We start from the raw sequence: 20,094 nt of genomic DNA on the forward strand, positions 1-20,094 counted from the left end.
ATTAGTGTCATATAAGTTATTTAAGCCAAGTTTATTAATTCTTTGTTTACTGACTGCAACAGTCATGGCAAACATTTTAGTGTCCAAGTGTCCAAATTATGGATTTGGATTATCATAGTAGTTTCTCTCCAGAGCCCATTGAACTGGAAGAATCATGGGTAGAGATGAGCAGGTCAGTCTAAATTCAGGTTCAATGGATTTGTCCAAATTTCTTGACAAAATGCGGTTTGGGACCGGGCCAAAGTTTGAGCCTAAACACGAAACCCATTGAAGTCAAAGTGGAACCAGAGTTTAACACCCAAAAATGGCTGTAAAATTGGGCTAGTATGAGAGCTGAAAAATCGTGGAAATAATATGGCAGTTAACCTTCACACCATGGGCTAAGGAAAGCACTTAAAATAATAACATAAAAAAATGAACTAGGAAATAATAAAAAAAGCAGCCCAGCCCTTAATTGTTTTTTCATTTCCATTTTTCACTCCCCACCTTGTTTTATTTTTACACATAAAGAGCTCTGTGAGGGATTTTTTTCTGCGTAGCAAATCGCACTTCATAGTGACGGTATTTATTATTCCATGCCATGAACTGGGAAGCACACAAAATTCCAAATGCAGTGAAAATGGTGAAAAAACACATTTGCGCCGTTTTCTTGTGGGCTTGGATTTTACAACTTTCACTGTGCGCCCCAAATGACATGTTTACTTTATTCTTTGGGTTGGTGTGATTATGGGGATACCATATGTGTATAGGGTTTATGTTTTCATACATCTACAAAAATTAAAACCACATTTTTGGGGGATTTTGCCATTTTTTGGCGCTAATAACTTTTTTATACATTGGTGTACAGAGCTGTGGGTGATATAATTTTTGCAGCTTTTAATTCTGTTTTTAATGCTACCATTTTTAAGACTGTACAACCTTCTGATCACTTTTATTTGAATTTTTTTATATTTTTCAAAATGGCCAAAAAGTGGCATTTTCAACTTGGAGCACTATTTTCCGTTGCATGGTTAAACACTGTGAAAAACGATTTCGGACACGGCGATGCCTAATGTGTTTATGATTTTTACTGCTTATGTATATTTATATCAGTTCTAGGGAACTTTTTTAGGGAGTTTTTAGGGTTTTTTTATCATAATTTTTTTTAACTTTTTTTTTATTTTTACTTTTACCATTTTTTAGACCTCCCTTGGGTACTTTAACCCTAGGTTGTCTGATTATCTTACCATATACTGCCATACTGCATACTCCTCAGACCCGAGGCTGTCTTTGGACCCGAGTCGCTCCCCGATGACGTCACGATCGCTCATGTGCCGCCATCTTTTTGAAGCTGGTGGTAGCTTTGCAGCGTTCTGCGGGATAACACCCTCAATTGGTGTTAACACCAATCGAGGGTGTTACCGGTAAGTCTTTGCTGCAATATGCAGCAAAGACTTAGCCACTATGGAGAGGGCTCAGTCCATGAGCCCTCTCCATGTACCGACACCCAACGCACACCATACTTTAAATGTGTTTTGGGTGTTCAGACCCAGTTGGGCATTCTCATAGCAGTAAAAAAGCAATGGGAAACCACAAAACTTTCCTCTTGCTGCAGTTAAAGGCCAGTTATTAATTCTCATAGTGGTAAAACAAGCAATGCAAAAACCACAAACCCTTCCTTTCACTGTGGCTAATGGCTTTCTGGGTATTCAGACCGAGTTATTTGAATGTAGAATAACTTTTTAAATTTGAAGCTCCATTAATGCGGAATTTAAACATTTTTAAATTTGAATTTCCATTAATACAGAATTGCACATCTTTTAACCCTCCACCATGTGAGTAACATTCTGCTTGAGGTACTATATACCCCAATTCGATGGTGGTGAAGATTGAGAAATAGTGAACATGGTATTCCACATTGTGGCCACTTTGCTAGTGTACCTGCTGCATTGGCATAGTGCTGCTGGTTACCACTTTGACTCAAAAGGGCATTCTGGAGCTGGAATTCTACCATTGCCTGCTACTGCTGGCACACCATTTTCTGCATTTGTAAAGTGGAATTCCACATCATATATGAGCCAGTGGCTGTGCAGGCAAAAGTTCTTTTGCAATGCAGATAGGAGAGCAGCAGCAAGGTGTGAAAGCCAAATGAGAAAGCCAAATGAAAAAACATGGCAGGCACTGTAAGCAGTAGCCCTGGCAGGTCTGTGTAGTTGGCCAGGAAACCTTGCACCACCAAGTTGGGCACATGCGCAATGCATGCAAAATGCATCAACTTGGGGCGTGGCCTGGCTGCCGTCTGAGATGGCTGTGTGAAGCTTCAGCTCCGTCCTATTACCACCTCATAAGCGACATTAAACAGCGAATTAGGGGAGCTACCTTAAACCCCAACATCCCGGAACATTCCTCAACATGACTAAAAAGAGAAAGAACACGGGAAGACCCCGGAAACTTACTGAATTTTACTTTTCTCCGTCCTCGGCGAAGAAACAAGATGGCGCCGGCCACGATTCACTGCAGGAAGATAGGCCGCAAGACGCAGAAGGTAATACACCTCGGCGCTCATCCCCCGGAGTTGTGAATGCGGACCTCCCCGACAATTCCCCGTTGGGAAAAGGTGCAAACGAACTCACCTATGCGGCCGCTTGCTATTCATCAGGCGGATCCCCTCAGGCACGGAGTCCCGCCAAACAGAGACCGCGTCTGCAGAGCGATTCTGCTCAAAGCGGACAGGAGGGAGAGGATACTGAGACCCTCGGGGAAGATCCGTTTGCCACAATTCCTACATCGGAGTCAATGGTAACGCAGGCGTCAATGAAAGAGATGCTTTCCATGCTTCGTAAGTCTTTCCAAAAGGACTTTAACTACATGCTCAAACCCCTAAATAGCGCCATCCAAGACCTGGGCGACAGAACTGAGCATATTGAGACCCAGCTAGGGGTTTTTGCGGGCTCGCACAACGAACTCATAGATGCTCATTATGAGCTTGAATCCGAGGTCCACAGATTACAAGCAAAGCTTGCAGACCTGGAAGACAGGTCGAGAAGGAATAACCTCAAATTCAGAGGAATTTCGGAAACAATTCAACCTGCAGACCTCGCACAGTATCTTCAGAAAATGATTAAGATCATATTACCTGAAACCTCAGAAATGGACTTAGCTATTGACAGAGCTCATCGAGTTCCCAGACCTAAGCATTTGGATGAAACTATGCCTAGAGATGTTCTAGCAAGAATCCATTTCTTCAAAACTAAAGAGGAAATCATAAGAGTGACACGCAAAATGGAGCCACTTCCTGAACCCTATAATAAAATAACCATCTTTGCTGACTTGTCCGCAGCCACTCTCCAACTACGCAAACAGCTGCAACCATTTACCAGAGCACTGCGAGACAACAAAATCCTATACAAATGGGGTTTTCCAGTACGGGTAATCATTACCAGAAATGGAGTCACACAGGTGGTAAAAACACTCGAGGAAGGATATGCGCTACTTAAAAGATGGAACCTAGAGGTGCCGATGCCCCCATCTGAGCCGAGACGACCCCCGATACCTTTGGAAGAAGAATGGGTCAATGTCCAGAACAACAGAGGACATCGCTGACCGGACACTTGGTAGTTCCCTAAGACTTTCCACGCAAGGTGGTATGGACGTCTGACCCTCTACACGTCCAGATCGGGTAACTGATTGACTGTTGTTCCCTTCACTTGTCCGACGAAACCACGTATAGTGGCTTTCTGTGAGTCTTCGGACACCTTCGAGCTACATAGCTCATGTTTGTTTTTGTTGCTAGTTTATAAGTTGGCACAGAGTACAACTACATATAACAAAACGGATATCATATGTATTAGAGATGTATTTGAGTACTGTCGCAGCGCAATTAGTGCGTCCTTATGGCTATTACGCTAACCAGTATTAATGCAAAGGGATTAAACACCCCTTATAAAAGGAATCAATTGTGGAGAGAAGCAAAATGCTCCAAATGTGATATCTTGTGTGCGCAGGAAACCCATCTCCTGCAGGAGGATAACTTTCGCGTCCAACATCCTGCGTTCCCACACATATTTCACTCCAATTATCACAAAAAGTGTAGGGGAGTTCTTATTGCCTGCAAGTCGTCCGTGGCACTTCAGGTCACAGAATCTATATGTGACCCGAATGGTAGATATGTAATTATAGTAGGTAGCATTAATAATATGCCTATCACTATTGCTGCAATTTATGCACCAAATCGTAGGCAGATATCTTTTTTTCACAAAGTGATGAGAATAATTACTACCCATAAGAAAGGGAAACTGATTATATGTGGTGATTTTAACATCACCCCAGACCCCAAAATGGACTGCACCTCCACTGGTAGAACAGTCCCACATGCACTCCACACTGAACTTTGGAAATATGACTTATATGATACCTGGCGAATTATTAATACAACTGAAAAAGACTACACTTTTCATTCCACTGTTCATAATACGTATAGCCGAATTGACCTTATTCTGTCAGATAGGGACACACTATGCCAAATTAAGGATGCAAAAATAGGGATAATCAAGTGGTCAGACCACGCTCCAGTCACGCTAACCCTTGACACAGGCTTTCAGGACAGACCGTCTTACATGTGGAGATGTAACCCCTATTACCTAGCACATGACTCGCACAGACCCCAAATTGAAAAGGAACTCAGGGAATACTTTACTATTACATCCCCCCTCATAGCAGATCCCACCTTATTGTGGAACGCCCACAAGGTATATATAAGGGGGACCTTTATGCGGATGGAGCGCACTGATAATAAAATCCGGACGAAACAATTAAGAACTCTCACTCAGCAATTATAACAAGCTGAACAGGTAAATAAAAATAATCCTTCTCATGCCAACCTAGAGAAAGTTACATCGATCCGTATGCAGCTTAGAAGTTTGCTCCTCTCACAATATGATAAATGCCTGAGGAAACTCAAGGCCACTTATTATTCTCAAAGCAATAAAGCGGGTAGGCTTATGGCGCGGAGACTTAAACAAAAACATATGAATTCCAGAATTCCTTTTCTGTTACATCCATCCAATGGAACCAAATTGTACACCCCCAAACTGATCGCTGACCGCTTTAGAAGCTATTATGAGTCACTTTATAATATAGCGGAAGATAAATTTACCTACCAACCCGAGAAAGGAGAAATTAATAAGTTTCTTACCTCTGCGGGTCTCCCAAAATTAACCCCAGAACAAAGTCACATTTTATGCGCTCCATTTAATACAAGTGAGGTGATCAAGGCTATACATTCTATGCCCTCTCGGAAAGCCCCTGGCCCAGACGGGTTTATAGCAGAATACTATAAGACCTTCTCCACTATCCTCCCTACACACTTTACGAATTTTATAAATGCGGCTGCGGAAAGAGGCACACTCCCGACCGAGAACCAGCAAGCCCTGATAGTGACAATTCCCAAACCAGGAAAACCGTCCGAGGTCCCTCAAAATTTCAGACCTATATCATTATTGAACGCGGATACTAAACTGTATGCAGCAGTATTAGCAGCCAGACTTATGCCATGTATATCCCAATTAATATCCGACGACCAGACAGGCTTTATTAAAGGCCGTCAAGCCTCTGACAATACTCGTAGAGTTATAGACATTATGAACTGGCTGCATGTAAAGAAATGGCCCGCGGTCCTACTCGCCTTGGATGCCGAAAAGGCGTTCGATCGCATTAATTGGTCGTACGCCTTTTCGGCGTTAGAACGGATGGGCATTGAGGGGTTTATACTTCGTTCCATACAGGCTTTATATTCTTCCCCTTCTGCCAGGGTGTTTGCTAATGGAACTTTATCGGAGTCTTTTAATATTACTAATGGGACCAGACAGGGGTGTCCTCTTTCCCCTTTAATTTTTGTTTTATCTATTGAACCATTAGCTAGATTACTCAGAGGACATCCAAATATTCGAGGAGTACAGATAGGGGACAGATCTCATCTCATATCGTTATATGCGGATGACATCCTCTTAACAATGCTAGATCCAGAGAACTCCCTGGAGGCGGTCATGGACACAATCATAGAATTCGGTAAGAACTCTTACTACAAACTGAACATCACCAAATCCCAAGCCCTCCCTTTACACATCCCCCTGACTTCCTTACACCTCCTGAAAAACAAATATACCCTGGACTGGCAAATAAATTCAGTTAAATACCTAGGGATCACCCTCACTAACTCTCCTGCGAATCTTTTTCGTAACAACTTTCCTCCCCTGCTTGACAATATCTCTAAGGAGTGTGCAACATTGCAAAAAGGAGAGTTGTCTTGGCTGGGCCGTATAGCCGCATTCAAGATGCTTCTGCTACCCAAGTTAATGTATATGTTCAGAACTCTCCCAATACACATACCCAGCTCCTTCTTGGAAAAGGCACAATCCGTGCTCTCTAGATTCATCTGCATAGGTAAAAAACCAAGACTAGCTAAACACATTCTGGTTAAACATAAGAGCAGGGGAGGCCTGGGGGTACCTGACCTAAAGGCCTATTATATAGCAAACCTACTAGCCCAAGGCTCTCTCTGGCATAACACCAAAGAGAAGACCCCCTGGATGCAAATTGAATCAGATATATGTGGCGGGCTAGAGATACGTAGTATTCTAATTGCATCTATGTGGAACATCCCTCTACCTAACATATCCTCATCCCCTTTGAAGGCACTCCTATCTGTCTGGAGATCCCTTCATGCAACAGCTGGAGATCACCAGACATGGACAGATCTCCCACTCTCTACCCTTACAATAGCTATTCCCTCATTATTGCTATCTAACTGGGAGAGGGGGGGGGGATAAATCACTGTGGGCAACTGTTTGAAGGGGAAAAAGTTATACCATTCAATGTTCTTAAAGAAAGGTACGGATTGTCAGATAACGAATTTCTACGATATGACCAAGTAACACGTTATATTAAATCGAAATTGACAAACAAACCTTCTTTTAATAAAGATATTTTCACCCTAATGTTTCGCAAAGGCAAGGGCATTAAACCATTTTACACCACTGTTACCCAGTGTATGACATTCCAATATCTCTATCCCTTGAAAATGTGGGAGCGTGAACTTAATACACCTATCTCCTCCCAAAGTTGGTGCTCGTCTATGAGAATAACTTCAAGCGCACTTAGAAACACAGCTCAGTTAGAATTAACTTCCAAAATAATGCTACACTGGTATTACACACCAGTCCGTCTCAGTCAGATGTATCCTAACTCATCCCATCTTTGCTGGAGAGGATGTGGGGGTAGGGGCACAATATCACATATATTTTGGGATTGCCCCTGTTTACAACCATATTGGTCAAATGTATTCTCCCTTTTGAGGCAAGTGTTCCTCTATAGCTTTCCCAGATCCCCGCTGTTAGCCCTATTACTAATAGGGATTCCCAGAATTTCCATGCCACATAAGAAACTATTAGTTAAAATTCTGACAGTGGCCAAACTCCTTATCGCTCGGAAATGGAAATCCCAGGTGATTCCTACCAGGGAGGAATTGATAATTGAAATTAATACAGCTTACATGTATGAAGAAAAAATGTCCTATGGATTCCTGAGATCACATAACCCCAAATTGATCTGGGATAGCTGGTCTTCCTCTCAATTCTGTACTTCTCTAGGAGGATCTCCTACTTCTCTCCAAATCCCCTAAGATAAGTACTAAACATGCAATACATCCTAAGTACAGACCATCACAACGTACTCTATGCCCTAGTTGATGTTGTTGTTGTTTTATAAGTTTTAATAGCTTTGACTGATCTTGTCCACATAATTCTCATCTCTTCATTCACATAAAAGAACACAGATGCGCAGATTTGCATATGCATAGGATGAAGTATTTTATTCTAATTCTAGTTTTTGATCGAATAGTCATTTGTAACAAATTTCTTCTTTATAGACCCGGGGTATGCCCCGGAGTAGCTGTATTGTAATATTTGATCATTCACTATGATGTGTGTTATTGTATATCTTCGAGATGTGAAATATTTAAAAATCTTTAATAAAAACTATTTGAACCAAAAAAATGCATCAACTTGGCTCGGCCCAAAGTTGCTACAAGGATGTGGCTATAGTCCCACACCACCTTGCTGGGCTTGAGGTTCAGCGGCAACTACCACTCATCTGTCTTCTCCTGGATCCCAGTTCCCAGCTTTGTGTGGTCTTTTGCCCAGATAAATGAGTTTTACCTTGGCCTGTTGTTGATTGTGGAGTTCTGTGGGTGCTTTGCTTACTGGATGAGGAAGCAGGAGAGGAGGAAGCAGGTTAGGATCAGGAGGAGGCAAGGAGGTGAGGCAGGGCGCCTCCTGCCTGGGGACCAGCCACCACTACATTAACCCAATGAGCAATTAAGAAGATGTATTGTCCCTGCCTATGCTGACTGGTACATGGGTCAGTTGTGAGGTGCCCTTTAGAACTAAAAGTTTTGCACAGTGCACATTTGATCTTGTTCACAACCTGTTGGTGCAGGGCATGGATTGTATGACAGACGGGAACTTTAAACTGAGCAACAGCCACCACCATCAGATCTTTAAAGCTGAGAGGGAGCATTTTAAAATCCAGCAATTAGAAAATGCTACTATTCAGGGCCATGAGATGGGCCAATCTTTCACTTTTACTCGGTGATTTGGGGGATGGAGAGCTGAATGGATGGTATGGACAGGTTTAGTGATGGTGGTGCTGCTGGTTATGGTAGTGGTTTTGTGGTGGCATTACATCCTCCCTTAGCAAGGAGACAAGCGGCCTTGTGGCTGGGCCAACTAGAGTAGCAGGGGGAGCCTTAGATGTTTCCAGGCTTTTTAGTGTCTCAGCCACTGCAGATCATATTAACTCTTAAGGTGCCTGGTCATACATGAGGTGCTCAGAAGGTTTTAGCCACACTTTATGGACTGGTAGCCTGAAAATTACATGCGTTCTATCATCTGCATTTTGTGAGAAAAAAATGACACACTGCAGACACATTGTGGAATGGCTTTAATTTCCTGAGTCCCTCTAAGTGGGCACTAGCAATAGACAATCTGACTGCTGTGCCTTGGCCGTCTTTTGCTTTCACTGCCAGCTGACCATGGCTTCCTGGCCACCAACTCTTTGTTTCAAGTCTTCTTCCCATGTTGGGTTTAGGACCTCATTGTCACAGGTGCCCCTGCGACCAATGTCTCTGGTCACAGGCGCACCCGTGTACATCCGTGTGGCCCGCTGTGCCCGTTGCGCCACTCACCTTGCCAGGTTCCAGTGCCATCTCCCGTGGCTTGTTGCGTGTCCCCGCCTCCTTGGGAATGCATGCTCCAGCTCTGTTAAATTTAAAGGCCAGCACTCCATAATTGGCGCTAGCCAGCCACCTCTCCTTAAAAAAATTCTCAACCCCTTCCTGTGTTCCCTGTCGGATCTTTGTGCCTGTCGAAGCTTGTTCCCATTGTGACCTTGATTCCGTTCCTGACTATGCTCCTCTGTTGCCTGCCTTGACCTGCCCCGATTCTGATCCCTTGCTGCCCATCCTGACCTCCTGCTCGTCCCCGGCTATGATTCTGCCTGACGTCTGTGTACTTCACCTTGGCTGCCACTGCGGATAAAGTCGCACCTGTGGAACGACCTGGTGGTACCACTCCGCAACAAGTCAAGGGGTACCACTTAGACTCTGGTTTCAGGTGTCAGCTTACATCATTGTCCACGTCCAGTGGGTCCACTACCCTTGGAGCCTGACACTCATCTTCACCTCTTACTTCTTACAACCCCGAGCCTTTACCACTGCCCCCCTTCTCCATCTGCAAATAGCAAAAAGCCACAGCCTTTGGAAGTTGTGTTTCATCATCATCATAAGTATCTTCTACACTCTCATCCTCTAAAATCCTTGAAAATCTTGCAACTCTATGTCTGGAGCAGGGGCAGATGGATGGGCCACTGATTCCCAGGTATAAGAGACATCATACAGCATAACTGACTGCTTCATGACTTGTGGATGATACTGCTTTGCTATTTTAACGGGGTGAGGCTTTACTGAAATACGAATTAAATCGCAAATGACAACACTTTTCTGAACTACATATAAAAGAGCAATGTTTTCAAACAACACTTTTCTGAACCACATATTAAAGAACAATATTCTGACAATACTTTTCTGAACTACGTATTAAAGCACAATATTTTCTGACAACAATTCGGTACTATGTATTAAAGTGAAATATTCCCTGATAACACTTTTCTGAAGTATACACTCACCGGCCACTTTATTAGGTACACCTGTCCAACTGCTCGTTAACACTTAATTTCTAATCAGCCAACCACATGGCAGCAACTCAGTGCATTTAGGCATGTAGACATGGTCAAGACAATCTCCTGCAGTTCAAACCGAGCATCAGTATGGGGAAGAAAAGTGATTTGAGTGCCTTTGAACGTGGCATGGTTGTTGGTGCCAGAAGGGCTGGTCTGAGTATTTCAGAAACTGCTGATCTACTGGGATTTTCACACACAACCATCTCTAGGGTTTACAGAGAATGGGGCGAAAAAGAAAAAACATTCAGTGAGCGGCAGTTCTGTGGGCGGAAATGCCTTGTTGATGCCAGAGGTCAGAGGAGAATGGGCAGATTGGTTCGAGCTGATAGAAAGGCAACAGTGACTCAAATCGCCACCTGTTACAACCAAGGTAGGCAGAAGAGCATCTCTGAATGCACAGTACGGCGAACTTTGAGGCAGAGGGCTACAGCAGCAGAAGACCATACCGGGTGCCACTCCTTTCAGCTAAGAACAGGAAACTGAGGCTACAATTTGCACAAGCTCATCGAAATTGGACAGTAGAAGATTGGAAAAACGTTGCCTGGTCTGATGAGTCTCGATTTCTGCTGCGACATTCGGATGGTAAGGTCAGAATTTGGCGTCAACAACATGAAAGCATGGATCCATCCTGCCTTGTATCAACGGTTCAGGCTGGTGGTGTCATGGTGTGGGGAATATTTTCTTGGCACTCTTTGGGCCCCTTGGTACCAATTGAGCATCGTTGCAACGCCACAGCCTACCTGAGTATTGTTGCTGACCATGTCCATCCCTTTATGACCACAATGTACCCAACATCTGATGGCTACTTTCAGCAGGATATTGCGCCATGTCATAAAGCTGGAATCATCTCAGACTGGTTTCTTGAACATGACAATAAGGTCACTGTACTCAAATGGCCTCCACAGTCACCAGATCTCAATCCAATAGAGCATCTTTGGGATGTGGTGGAACGGGAGATTTCCATCATGGATGTGCAGCCGACAAATCTGCGGCAACTGTGTGATGCCATCATGTCAATATGGACCAAAATCTCTGAGGAATGCTTCCAGCACCTTGTTGAATCTATGCCACGAAGAATTGAGGCAGTTCTGAAGGCAAAAGGGGGTCCAACCCGTTACTAGCATGGTGTACCTAATAAAGTGGCCGGTGAGTGTATATTAAAGTGCAGTATTCTCTGACATTACACTTCTGAGCTACTTATTAAAGCCTAATATTCTCTGACGACACCTTTCAGAAACACGTATTCTCTGACAGGAGCAACTTTGCAATCAAAGTATCATTATTGCTGATGATTTCTTTTTCTGTGGCTGTATACTATACAAAGACAGTACTTTCAAGATCTTGCTGGATGATGTAATAAATGCTAATAATCTTTTCTGTCTTTGCATGTATTTGTGTATATTCCTGTATAATCAGTAAGAATATCCCTCCCTAGCTGTATCTGCTATGTGTAATGGTGTCTGGACATGTGCTCTTATACTGCAGAATCACATGTCCAGCCTAGCCAATTACAGGAATTCCCATAGCGCCTAACCCTCTTAGAATGTCCCGGGATGTACCACAATGTCCCACCTCCTGGTTCAAGCCCTGACACACTAGAGTTGCAGAGCAGAGACCAGGTGGTGCAGTGTTTCACATGCAGTGTTTCTGCTTTAGCAGAAATGTGGAGTCAGCTCCCACCTCAGCTGGCCCTGACCCCTGCTCTGAGTCATCGCAGAACCTGGCAGAAGAGAAACAGGACTAGGATCCTGCCAGTAGCCAGTAGGGGAAAGGGAACACAATATAAGGGATGATATAGGACAGAATGCCAAATATTAAAAGGATAGGGATGGGAGACCACAATATGAGGAGGATGAAGGAGAGAGGCCTCATTATGAGGTGTATGGAGGAGGGAGGCCCTAATATGAGCGAGGATAGAGAAGGCGGATGGAGAAGGGAGGTCAGAATAGGAGGGGGGTGCAGGAGGGAGGCCTCAATATGAGGGTGGTCGAGAAGAGAGGCCACTATATGAAGAGGATGGAGGAGGGAGGCAACAATTTGAGGTGGGTGGAGGAAGGGAGGCCACAATATGAGGGAGGATGCAGGAGGGAGGCCACAATATGAAGGGGGTGGAGAAAGTAGGCCACAATATGAAGAGGATGGAGGAGGGAGGCCACAATATGAGGTGGATGGAGGATGGGAGGCCACAATATGAGGGAGGATGCAGGAGGGAGGCCACAATATGAGGGAGGATGCAGGAGGGAGGCCACAATATGAAGAGGATGGAGGAGGGAGGCCACAATATGAAGAGGATGGAGGAGGGAGGCCACAATATGAAGAGGATGGAGGAGGGAGGTCACAATTTGAGGGAAGATGGAGGACTGAAAGCCCCAATATGAAGAGAATGAGGGGGAAGTGGGCCACAATGGAAAAGGAAGGAAGAGCTCCAATATGGGGAGGGCTACAATATGAGGAGTGAAGAGGGGGTTAGGAGTGCATTTTAGGTTGCTATCTTTCATTAGGGGGTATTGTATGGGTCCAAAGGGCGGTTAGCTACAGGAAAAAGGCATTAAACTATCTGAAGGCCATTAAGGTTGATAAAGTTTGGGGGTGTGACTAGGAGTGGGACAATAGGTGCTCAGTACTAATCTTGGGTCTTGTATCAGAAACTCCAATGCCTCTAAAGATATGCACTCTTCCTGTAGTACACAGGCAGTTCAGGATGTGTGGCTGATATTGGCCTGTGTGCCCATATAAAAGGGCTCTGTTTATCCCCTCTGGCACGAATGCCATAAGTTTGCCACCTGTGACATAATAATTTAGGATTCACAAGAAAATGAAAATCTATTCCATAAATTTGAATGGCACTGTATTTGTATTATTTTCATAGGTTTTCACAATCCTGAAGATTGGGACACCTATAGAAAGTAGTGATGAGTGGACCCAATTACATTTTTAAAAATGTGTTCTGGTCCAGGTTGGATTTCCTGCTTGTAACATCCGCAATCAGTGCTGGCAATGATTGCAGACGTTAACTCTTTAAATGCCAGTGCACAAGCTCACCAGCCTAAACCCCTAGCTAAAGTATGATGTATCTGTATGTCACATATTGGCTGAGCCCTCTCCATACAAGTGGGCATTTGCTGCACATTGCAGCAAACACCCACTGGTATCACCCGTGGTTGGTGCTGGCACCAATTGCGGGTGTTAATCCTGTAAATGCCTCCGACATGGGCGCCACCATATTGGATTTGATCGCCACCCCCTGTCATTCAAAGACTCAAGGCTGTCTGATTTTAACTCATTCATAAATAATGCGTAAAATCCCCATATACTGGCATACTGTACAATTTTTTGACCTTTAAAAAATTATAAAAAATTCAATAAAAAGGCTGAACAGTCCTTAAAATAATAGCATTTATAACGTAATCAAAAGTTGCCAAAAATGACATCACCCACTGTTTCATACATCTAAGTATGAAAAAGTAACTAGCGCTAAAATATGGCAAAACAAAGATTTTTTGTTTGTATTGGAGGCTTTAATTTTTGTAAATGTATGAAAACATTATAAAGCCTATATATTAGGTATCCCATGATTGTAACTATCCAAAGAATAAAGTAGACATGTCATTTGAGGCACACAGTGAAAGCCATAAAATCCAAGTCCAAATCCAATTTCACTGCATTTGGAATTTTTTCCTGCTTCCCAGTACACGACATGGAATATTTAATACCATCAATATGAAGTGCAATTTGTTAAGCAGAAAACAAGCGCTCACAAAGCTCTTTTGAAGGTGGGGAGTGAAAAAAGCAAAAACAAAAAAGGGCCTGTCATTAAGGGCTTAATATGCAAGTGGCAGTGCATGCAGCCATTAAGGGATCGATCATTGCTCCAATGACATCATCAGGGTGCGACGATTTTTCCCCCAAATTAGTGGTGCCCTGTTGAACCTTACCCCCCAAAGTTTGGTACAAACTTTCCTCCATAATAAGCTATGTATGTTACATATAATTCCTTGAAAAGCCACATATAATTCCTTGAAAAGCCACATGACTATTTATACCCTGGGTATGGGAGGCAAAGACACAAGCTGCATTGTTATCAATGAGAAAAAGTTCTCTAACTAACTGCCTTAAAAGAGTGTTAACATTTTTTGGGGGAAAAAAGAGTGGATAGAGTATGTTAAAAGAAAAGAAAGAAAGATTGTCATGGGTGCCCCACGATCCATGTCTCAGATCGCCGGCACAGCCATGCCCCTCTCCGTGGTGCTAGCCTCAGCCCCAGCATCAAACTCACCTCTCATCACTCCTGCTCCCATCCGGCCTGACCCGCGCACCCGTCCCCGCATCCTAGGGTGTGCGTGCTGGCACTCTAGGGTTTAAAGGGTTAGCGCATGTCTGATTGGCGCTGGTACTTCTGGGTTTCCTTAAAGGCCGGCTGTAACCATGATTCCCTAACAGATATTTGCGCTCATTGCCTTTGAGAAAGCTTCCCAGTGTGTTCCTGTGTTCCCCGCGGTTTTCCTTTTCCCTGCTCTGCTGTATTCCTGTTGTGACCTCGGACCTGACCTCTGCATCTCTGCCGCCTGCCCCTTTCTGATATTGAGCCTGGACTCCGATTCTGTACCTCTACCTCAGCTGCCACTGTGGGCTAGTTGCGCCTGTGGAACGACCTGTTGGCACCCTGCTGCAGCAAGACCATCGTGCTTTGCGGCGGGCTCTGGTGAAAACCATGTGCCGCTTAGATTCCGGTCCCAGGTGTCGGCTAGTACCATCTCCCGTGGTGGTCCAGGGGGTCCACTGACCCCGAACCCTGACAATGATGATACGTCTACATAGCTGGATCCAAGTCCTCAATGCATCCAGTCCAATGGGACTAGAGTTCTGGAGTTGCAGATGTCATGTTCATTTTTCAGATGACTTTTAGCCAGTCTCTGGAGATACCTGCCTCTAGTGATAAGTGTAATAAAGCAGCATGATGATGTTAAAATGTGGATCCTTGCTGGAAGCAAAGGAAGGCAGGGTGCTGACTGAAAAAACTGTATAGTCCAGTAAGTACTGAGTGTGGATACTGCTGCAGCACATCAAAATATTAGCATATTAAAGATACTACCCATGGCTTAAGCAGCTGTGCTGTATGATGCAGCACAGTTCTGGCACATCACTGTTGTCCAATATAGTCCTTACCACATGATTATGGAAAAGCTGAATTTTACAAATTCTTTTATAAGCAAACTTAATATTCATCTCTGGGGACCTCTCATTTATTGATCTTTCAGATGTTTCCATAACTGTATTGAAGTGGTACAGTCAGTTAACACAAAATGATTTGGAAAGACAAACCTCTCTCTATATATAAAGTTGTTGTAAAAAAGCTAGTAGATGCGGGATATATATCACCAAAAGATGATATATGGAATAGATATATCCTCAATCCTTAAAAAAGGACGATTTGATGATGTAGATCCACTCAGGTTTCTTTTCAAGTTTTTATTGGTTAATAAAAACAAAACACCTTTCGCATCTAGACACTGGGTGCTTAATTAGGTCCAGGGGAATATCAAATATGTCCCATATCTTTGTAAAGTTACAATAGTCGGGACTTATACATTTTACAAAATGGCATACATAAAAAAGGGAATTTCATATAATATACAGAGATCTGATTTTCATAAAATATATAGGATATAAAAGTTAATAATTAATTCAGGAACTGATGCGGGAGAGGTTTATCATACTAGCCGCGGGAGAAGGGGCCGGTCTCCAGGTGTTAGAAACACCCAAAGACTGTGAGGAAAGAGACGCAGATGGTGGATGACCTGGAGAAGAGACATAGAAGGCAGCAATGTGTATATGCAGAGGGAAGTAGGGCAGAACAGGGAAAGGCTGCAGCTTTAAAATTAGACATGGGTACATAAACATGCATATGCATGTATGATAGTTGAGATGTATTGAAAGGTGATCAACCCCTTTAACCCCTTACAAACGTACACTGAGCCACCTCCATATGGAGGATTGTGCCTGTTAGCATGTTATATGTGGCACTTCAAACTGATTACAGCAGTGTCACATTTTAGCTTCCTCCCACCATCATCCACAAAGCTCTGCATGGTACTGCAACGGCCTACTTCTCCTCCTTCATCTCAGTCTATGGTCCAGCCCATGCTCTTCAATCTGCCAGCGACCTAAAATCATTCTCTTCTATAATTCAAACATCCCAGTCACCTCTTCAATATTCTCCAGAGCTGCACCGAATTAGGCTACATTTACAGCGCCGCTCACCCCCGCCCCTCCCCATAGTGATATATGTCGCACAGCATCATATGCCGAGAAAAGATAGGACATGTCTTATCGCTTCCGTGCAGAGCCGCACTCTCATTGCCGGCCTATGAGGGACGTATATGTGACGTATATACGTCACCGTATATACGTCACCCACACGGCCGTGTGAATGAGGCTTTAACTAGTATCAGATTAATACCCAACCACCAAATCATCAAACATACTCTTAAAACCAATCTCTTCAGGCAGGTATATCACATTCTCTAACTGTAAGCAATTTCAACTCACACTTAACCCTGTGGAAAATTTCTGGTTGATATATTTTGCATTTATTTATAAAATTTGGCATGAATTTGTAAATGATTTGCCATTTTCAAAATTCAACATTCCCTGATTTTCAAATGAATACATCTGCAGTAGTATTATTACCAAAATTAGTTGCTAACTAACATTTACCATATCTCTGCTTTGTGTTGGAATAATTTGAAGTGCCCTTTTGTTTTATTTAGATTACAGAATGAGCAACAGTATTTAAAAAAAATTTGAATTATTTTATGAACCTTTTTATTTCTATAGGGCTTTTGGAAGTCCTGTTAATAGTAACCCTCACACAACACCCCAAGAAATGATAGGAAAATATTTTTCTTGTGGAGATTTTTCCATAAAAGTCGAGACTTAAAGGGGTTGTGCCACTATAGAATATAGACATACTCTAGCTCAGTGCACTGTAAGTTATAATTTCCCCATTTACAGTTATTAGAAAATATGCAGCCTTACTGCGTTATCTTGCTGTGAGGTGACTGCTGGCTCCCCCTGCTGGTAGCTGTGCAGAAGGACTTCTTCTCAGTTTCTTCTCAGTTTACACCTCTGACTGCATATTCCTCCACTGCCTCGCACTGAAGGAGGTCAGCTGACAGGGAGCAGTCAATAGGAGAGAGGGGCCGAATGAGCTGTGTAGCTGAGTGCAGGCTGTGAGTTGCACTACATGTCCAGGGTCGGACTGGAGTACCTGGGGCCAACCAGAGGAAATAATTTTTGGGGTCCACCCTATCTTTTTGCTAGAAAGACTACCAGACTACTAATGGAAGTATATAAAACATCAGATAAAGGTATACAGTTTTAGGCTACATTCACACGACGATATGATCTCCGTACTGTAGCATGGCTACAGGGGGAGAGCGCTGCACAACCCCGCCCCTCTCCATAGCACCCATTGCTGTCTATGGGGGACGTTTATACGGCATATAAACATCAGCCATATATACGTCCCCCATACGGCTGTGTGAATGTAGCCTGAAACAAAATGGGGTAGATTTATCTGAGAGCAGAACTGTTCTAGTTGCTCAAGGCAACCAATCAGAGTTCAGCATTCATTTTCCCAATCTGAGCTCTGATTGGTTGCCATGAGTCACATTAAAAGACAAAGCACATGTTACTACTTGCAGAGCACGGATGCGTTTCATGCATTTTGCCCAAATATTTTCAATGGCAAACGTATCATCAGAAAGTGGCCTCTGACTGCGTTCACACTCTGCAGTTGAATTACATTTAGGAAGGCAATTCCAGTGCAGTGCGGTGTTCCTAAATGCAGTGTGTGAACACAACCACCAGGAACCTAAATGTGGCCACTTGCCCTAAGCATACTATACCCAGCCCAACTAACCATAAGCTACTGACCCACTAACATATACACTCACCGGCCACTTTATTAAGTACACCTGTCCAACTGCTCGTTAACACTTAATTTCTAATCAGCCAATCACATGGCGGCAACTCAGTGCATTTAGGCATGTAGACATGGTCAAGACAATCTCCTGCAGTTCAAACCGAGCATCAGTATGGGGAAGAAAAGTGATTTGAGTGCCTTTGAACGTGGCATGGTTGTTGGTGCCAGAAGGGCTGGTCTGAGTATTTCAGAAACTGCTGATCTACTGGGATTTTCACGCACAACCATCTCTAGGGTTTACATAGAATGGTCCGAAAAAGAAAAAAACATCCAGTGAGCGGCAGTTCTGTGAACAGAAATGCCTTGTTGATGCCAGAGGTCAGAGGAGAATGGGCAGACTGGTTCGAGCTGATAGAAAGGCAACAGTGACTCAAATCGCCACCCGTTACAACCAATTTAGGCAGAAGAGCATCTCTGAATGCACAGTACGTCGAACTTTGAGGCATATGGGCTACAGCAGCAGAAGACCACACCGGGTGCCACTCCTTTCAGCTAAGAACAGGAAACTGAGGCTACAATTTGCACAAGCTCATCGAATTGGACAGTAGAAGATTGGAAAAACGTTGCCTGGTCTGATGAGTCTCGATTTCTGCTGCGACATTCGGATGGTAGGGTCAGAATTTGGCGTCAACAACATGAAAACATGGATCCATCCTGCCTGTATCAACGGTTCAGGCTGGTGGTGGTGGTGTCATGGTGTGGGGAATATTTTCTTGGCACTCTTTGGGCCCCTTGGTACCAATTGAGCATCGTTGCAACGCCACAGCCTACCTGAGTATTGTTGCTGACCATGTCCATCCCTTTATGACCACAATGTACCCAACATCTGATGGCTACTTTTAGCAGGAAAATGCGCCATGTCATAAAGCTGGAATCATCTCAGACTGGTTTCTTGAACATGACAATGAGGTCACTGTACTCAAATGGCCTCCACAGTCACCAGATCTCAATCCAATAGAGCATCTTTGGGATGTGGTGGAACGGGAGATTCGCATCATGGATGTGCAGCCGACAAATCTGCGGCAACTGTGTGATGCCATTATGTCAATATGGACCAAAATCTCTGAGGAATGCTTCCAGCACCTTGTTGAATCTATGCCACGAAGAATTGAGGCAGTTCTGAAGGCAAAAGGGGGTCCAACCCGTTACTAGCATGGTGTACCTAATAAAGTGGCCGGTGAGTGTACAGTGCCCTCCATAATTCAAGGGGTTTGAATGTGTAAGAACAAAAAAGAAGTTGTACTTGTCCCCCTCTGCCGCTGTGTCCAACATTACCAGCGGGCTGTATGTATACAGAGGCACAGCAGTGACATCACAACCAGCAGCCGTGGCAGGTCCTGGCTGTGGTCAGTGTAACACTTACAGGCTGCAGGCTGAGGCTGCACAGGGGGCGCTATGGTGGTGATGTCACTGCTGTATCTTGGTATACATACAGACCGGTGGGTTTGGGGGGGTACAATCAGATGGGGGAGACACTGTGTAACACCAGCAATTACTGTAAATCCAACAACTCACACACATGACGTCTATAGTCGGAGGAATTCTCTTTAATTTCTCTATCCTTCTATCTGGAGGATACATCAGCTTCTAGCAGCCAGATCTCTGCTCTAAAGGTTAAGAAACACAAAAAGTTAAGTTCCTCATTTTATCATAATCTCCCCCACCTTCTTATGACAAATGTAATAGTGTTCTGTTGTTCCCCTAGAGATCACAATTATTCTCCTATAGTGGATATAGTCTTGACCCCACATAGCCACAATTCTTGCCCCCCCCCAAGTAGTGAAGGTGCATGTCACCCTGCACCCCCACATTACACCCATGTCACACTGCACCCC

Source organism: Engystomops pustulosus, chromosome 2 (assembly GCF_040894005.1).
Source record: "Engystomops pustulosus chromosome 2, aEngPut4.maternal, whole genome shotgun sequence".
In the NCBI taxonomy this organism is placed as follows: Eukaryota; Metazoa; Chordata; class Amphibia; order Anura; family Leptodactylidae; genus Engystomops; species Engystomops pustulosus.